Source organism: Hevea brasiliensis, chromosome 16 (assembly GCF_030052815.1).
Source record: "Hevea brasiliensis isolate MT/VB/25A 57/8 chromosome 16, ASM3005281v1, whole genome shotgun sequence".
Taxonomy (NCBI): domain Eukaryota; kingdom Viridiplantae; phylum Streptophyta; class Magnoliopsida; order Malpighiales; family Euphorbiaceae; genus Hevea; species Hevea brasiliensis.
The window spans coordinates 38839455-38846168 of NC_079508.1; the positions used below are offsets into that span (position 1 = coordinate 38839455).

Genomic DNA, 6714 nt, shown 5'->3' on the forward strand with positions numbered 1-6714 from the left:
AATCTAACAATATATAAATGAAAATTTTTTAAAAATTAAATATAAAAATTTTAAATCACATGTAGCGTGCATGTTACTAAAAAAAAACTAGTTTATACAAAAGTCAAAATTATGATTTTTTCATTTTCGCTAATATCGCCAATGGCATAGCTTGAAGCCTATGCAATCAATCAAATTAAAATATTAATCAATGGCAAAACTTGTTTGATCCAAAATGGGAAAAATAATGAAATTTAAAGAGTTTATTAATTAAGGAAAAAGAAACTTGATTGTTACACGATTTCCTTAGAAAGAAATTAAGCTACGAAAGAAAAACATATCTCAACACTCAACAACTTAAAATTATCTTAACAATGGAAGTAGCCACAACGGAGACGTCATGCACCACGATATTCATATCAGACAGCTTGGAATGGTGACCGGAGAATTCTTCATAAGACATGGCCTCGGTAGCAGCATCATATGTACCTTCTTGAGCAAACTTATAGTGACCTGTGCGCAAAGCATCAATGGACTGTGGGACATTTCCCTTTATAATCACATTGTAACGATCACCACAAGCTTTCAATTCTTGTGTCATCCTTTCGCTAAGGCTACTACTGCGTTGGAGTAGGTTGTTGATATGTTTAAGGGTATGGGTTGCCTCGGCATCAATGGCGAAAACCATTATCTTTGCTAGACTTTAGCATCAGTACTAAAGCTTTGAGGGTTTGATATAAGAGACCACACACAAAGTTCATAATAGGGTGTCTACTTGCAGGTTTGGTCTATCAAGTTACTGCCAATAATGCTTGGAATTGCAGCATGAATAGGGAAGATGAACACTAATTGAGTACTAGGAGAATCTTCATCATCTTTTATTTATTTTTTCCTCTTGTAGGGAAGGATAGAGAAATGGGCTCTTAGAAAGGAGCAATGAAGCTTGAAAACTATAAAAGAGTAGTAGCTGTGCCTGTGGTGAGTTTTGATGTGTTTCCCTCTTGAGTTTGGAAGTGGTTTTATAGTTGAAAATGCGACTCCTGCTGCTCAGATTTTTTTAGGATAGACGCTAAAATTAATGATATTCGGTAGAACTATTGTATATACAATGGTTCAATTATAATTATTTATCACGGTGAGACTCACATAGGACCTATCACAATTAACAGTTACAATAAAATCGTTGTATATACATCGATTTCTTGCATAATTTTTCATTTCAGCATCAGAGAGAGGATATGAAAGTTTCAAATTCATGTGCTAATATGATTTTTCTTTTTCATTTTTTTAAAATAATTTACAGCTATAGAAATCGAATGCTCTGACTAAATCTTATTGTTTCTTGAACTCTTCCCTTGAGGCTTGCCTTAGGGCTTGAATTACATAACGACCTCAGGGCCAAATTTCTGTTTCATATATACATATAGGCAGAAAGGCTAAACATTTTGGCTAATTATCAATTATATTTAAATGTTCTATTTTTAGATTACATATCTCAATCTTAAAGATTTTGAGCAATTGTAATAAAAAAAATCTCAAAATTAATTTGTAGAATTTTGAAAATTGTCCACCTAGGGTAGTGATTGATAACTAAAAGAAGTTAAAAAAAAAATTATATATAGTTTAGTCAACACATTTTTGTTGTGTATAATAAAATTTAAGTTTAGAACACAATTACTCCTAATATTAAAGTTGGAATATATAATCCAAAATTATAATATTTGAATATAATTACAAATTAGCGAAAACATTTTGTCTTGTTTTTTTTTTTAAGTCAGAGTAAATTTTATTAATCCTAACTTTTAGTATTTCTAATTTAGGTCATATGTTTTCTTTCACACGAGTTTGGAAAATAATTAGATGGTGTTTTCTTTTAATTAGGAAACTATTTATAGGGAAAATTAATTAATTATTTATTTAATCAACTAATAAATAGTTTAAATATTTATTATTTCCTATTACTAATTTAAGTATTTATTATTATATGTTATAATATAGTCATATAAGAGTTATGCTAGAACATGATTTAAGTAAATCAATCATATCCTGCTTTTGTGTGATTTTGAAATGAACGTATTTGATAGGAAATTTCTTACCTATATCAAGGTGTATAAATTTTTAATCAATTAAAAATTATTTACATGTATTTTTAAGTGAGACGTACTATAATTTTAATTAAAATAATAATTATTAATTGATTGGATGTATATATTTAACGTAGGTAAGAATTACTTTTATTGAGTATTGGATATATATTTGGATTGATTGTTATTTGGGCTAATTATGATGAAGTGGCTAATTTAAAAACCGAAAGTTACGCTTTGCCTTGTTATTATTAATAAAAGCTAGACAATCAAAGACATCTTGGTTAATTTTTTCATCAAGGGTGGATTTACATGTAACAAAGTGAAAGTTTTAATTTTTAAAAAATATACATAAAATATGAGAAATTTCATCTAAAAATTATTAATGACTCCACTAAAAAAATTAATAATTTATATATTTTTTCTTTTTTAAAAATAATAATATAAAAGTTAAAGTGCCAACAAATTAAAAGTGCCATTTTAAGTCAATTGAAATAATAAATAAATAAATAAATCATCTTAATAGTATATTTTAAGGAGGATTTAATTGTTCAGTCTAATTCTATTTTTCGTTTCTTTCCCATTTTCATATTCATAAGAATCACATTTTTTTTCTTTATCTTTTTTCTATTCTTTTTGTTTAATGATTCTCTATGAATTAGTTTTTTATTATTTAATTAAATATATCAAAAAATATATTTTTAATAGTATTGATAATGAAATGATGCTTACAAAATGAAAATTTATCAAGAATAATTGCAAATTTAAAATTATTGCAAGAATTTATTATTTTATGAAATTATTCTCATTTAATCTTTACTCTATTCTTGGTCATATAAAGAAAATTTGCATGCTTTTTTTCCTTCTCTCAATAAATAATTTATAATTTTATATAAATTTTTTATTTTAAATTGAGTAAAATAATATTTGAACCCACTGCCTCAACTGTGTGGCTCCACCCCTAATAGAAAGTAAGTAAAATATACATTAAATAAGTTGTAAAAACGAGAAGAGGAGAGAATTTGAGAGTGATGTGTGTGTGGAGAAATAATTTTCTAAAAGTTGTTTGAAATTTGTTTTAACAGAGGAGAATTCAGTGCTTGCGAATGAGCAATGAATTTCCAGTGCAATAACAATAAGCTACTTTAAAAAATTACTGGAATCCATAATGCAGTACATCAAGAAGGAATAGAGGGAGTGAGAGACCCTAATCCACTTATCAGACAAAGAAATAGCTACCCTAACCATAATCATAGTATGAGCATATTGATTTGCCAATTAAATATATATATATATATATATATATATATATATATATATATATATATATATATATATATATATATATATTCGGCTTAATTTTAAAAGAATAGTCAATTAAATAATAAATTTTGATTTTAAAATTCTGTAATTAATTTAATCCAACCATATATGTTAGGCTTAATTACAATAAAATTTTAAATTTAAATATAATTTTTTTTAATTTTTATGATTTATGAAATTAGTTACAATTTCATCAAAACTAAACAGAAAGTTTAGGGAGAGAAAATAACAATTATTAAATAAAATATTTTTTTATTTCAATTTTGATTAAATTGATCAGTCAAATAAAATTAAAATTAATTTTAGAAATTGAATATTAATTATTGAAATTTTAAAAATTTCAATCATAGTGTAAATTCAGGCAAAAGTTTAAATTTTTAGTTTAGCTGAGCTTTATAATTTTTATCCATAAAATTCGGAATGGAATTAGAAATTTATTTTTTAGGAGCTTAAAAATAAACTAAATAAAATTTTAATAAAAATATTGAGATTAAAATAAAAATATAAAAAGTTTGAATAAAAGTTACATAAAAATACAGAGATCAAAACCAAATTAAAAATATTAAATGGGTGAATAATAATTTTCAAAATAAAACATAAAATTTACAAGCAAAATTTTAACTTTAAAATTTTAGAGTAGACAATCAGTATTTTTTGAAAAAATTACATGAGTAAAACTATATATATATATATATATATGATTCCAAAATGTCATGCTTCGTAAGGAAATTTTTGGTAAGTTTTTCTTGATTTTTCAATCAATAAAATTTCTCTGATTATTAAAAATAAATAAATAACAAAAATAAAAAAAAAATTATTTCGTTTAATAACTATCGCCCTTCTTTCTAATGCGGATATAGATATGCAAGATGCGCATACGAAAGATTGGAATGATGGGATAAATATAGTACTGCTAAAGAGGTGTAAAAAAAGAATGTAATGGGATGACTGATTGATATATACTTAGTAAGATCCCAACTCTTAACGACTTGCCTCTTTCGCTATTGATCGAACATGTGAAGTGTCATTCTAGTGCATCTCATATGCTCGATCCATAGAAAAATTCCTCATATCTTTAGCCAACTTTGTAACACTCTGTACTTGATTTACAGTGAAACCGAGCCGAAGAATGCCACATTCTGTGTTATGAGCACCTAAACTTGTTTTTGAATAATTTTCTTACTTAATGATTAATTTTATTTTTTTTTTATTTATCATAAATTTCAAAGGGAAAAACTACAAGAGTTTCCCCTAAACTTTTAACATCCACCTGTTAATAACCCCTATTAATGATCATATTTTTAATTGCAATAATATTAATAATCAACTCTCATCATACTTGTAATCAAATTCATTTCTTCATCATATGTGAATATGTACATAACATATATTCAAACATAAATTTGTAAATATAACAAAGTATACTTGTACTTAATTTACAGTTATCAAAAATGAATTTACATCAAGCGTTTTGGTATATGACAATTGGAATACAAAAATGAGTGATCAAAATGCATCTAGTGTTGGTAGTGCATCTACCACAAAATCCAAGTATGAGAGGACTTCGAACTTTCTTGCCAATCTACTCCCTCCTCTCCTGTCTTTGTCTACCTACTCCATACTTTTTGTACTTGCGCGAGGAAAAATTTATGTGCTAAGCTTCACAGCTTAGTGGTGCACTAATAATTTAAAAAGAATAAAAGCAAAATTTGTATATATACCATAAGGGATTTTATAAATAATGTTCAAGGGTTAACATCATTCTCATTATATATGTGTACGTTTTCTTAATTAAATCACATTTTAAGATTTGTTATTTGCCCACAGTAACCTATGATAAAACTATATAGACTAGATATGAAACTCTCGGTACTGAACACTCAATGTCTATGACTGGTTTAACAATGGGCACTCGGTGCCTCTACATAACTGTCAACATAGCCTCCTGGTATTGAACACTTGGTGTCTCTGACCAGTTTAACAATGAGCACTCGGTATCTCTATATAGTCATTCATCAATCCAGTAACATAATTAATACAGTACTGCTAAAGATGTCCCCTATTAGCATGACAATCTATCCACACCTATAATTCATTGTCTAGGTTTACCTGAGCTTAATAAGGTAATTATCATTTTTATTTTCACATGATGTAATCAACAATATTTGTATGCACATAAACTTTTTCCATTACCATATTTTCATATTACATGCATTTAAATTTCATACATTTATACAAAATTCACATATGATGTCCATTGTCAAGTTCTAACAAAAAATTAGACTTTATGCATTATTTTGCTCAAGCATTTTAGCCTAGTAATTGCAGGAATTAAATTCAACATTCTTCATGAGATTTTTAAATCTATGTCTTAACTTTAATATAGTTTTTGAATCACTTAATTTGGATTCATAGATCAAAAGTTATGGTTAATTAATCAACAACTGTCCTTAAGCAAATTTTTAACTTTACCAGCTACAGGGTAGGTTTTAGACACATTTTGGATTCCAGATTTGAACAGGTTGTAATCAAATTTTGCCAATTTGTTCTTCATGAAAGTTGATCATTTGGATCTTAATTTCCAACAAAACAAGAATCACCTCATTTGGAGTTTCCTAGGGCAAGTTATACCCATTTTACTCCGGATAGTCCAAAATGCACTCCTACCAGGTTTCAAAATCTGTGCCCTATCTTCTATCCAAATTTAAGGTCACTTACACAATTTCTGGACAACATTCCTTCATGAAAATTTTAGCCTTATGTCTTAACTTTCATTTGCCATAAATTTCATATCATTTGAAATTATAGAATGCAAATTATAGGCCTATGAATCATTATTGTCCAAAATTTCTAGTCAAATTCAGGCGAACAGGGCAACAAAGTTAAAATTCCACCAAAAATTCTATAACAAGGGTTTCATGGCATCTTTTCCAGAATTAAACTTTCATATGTCCGTTTCAATCTCCAATTCGAATCATTTCAAAATCATGACTACAACTCAAGTTATGAATGAAAAAGTGCAAACTGTTCCAAACTCCAATCATAGTCAAAGTAGTAACAAGAAATATAAGAATTTTACCATGCAGCCAATAAAATCAATTTTCGGTCATAACTAAAAAGATTTAGGGTATTCATTTAGCTTTCCAATGGTTTAAGAATCACACTATTTCAAACTCTGGAGCACAAGTTATGAATTTTCAAATTCAAGTGTCCATATTTGAGTGATAAAAAATTTTGCCCTCAAACACCATCATCACAGGGGAATTAGGTCTAGTACAAAACTACAACGTTTTAGAGAATTCATCAAGGTTTTCATAGACATAAAGAT

General features: G+C 27.1%; 1 pseudogene; it reads right to left on the reverse strand.

The window, feature by feature from the left end:
- Nucleotides 1-328: 328 nt before the first annotated feature.
- On the reverse strand, nucleotides 329-851 carry LOC110656521 (cell wall / vacuolar inhibitor of fructosidase 1-like; annotated as a pseudogene).
- Nucleotides 852-6714: the final 5863 nt, after the last annotated feature.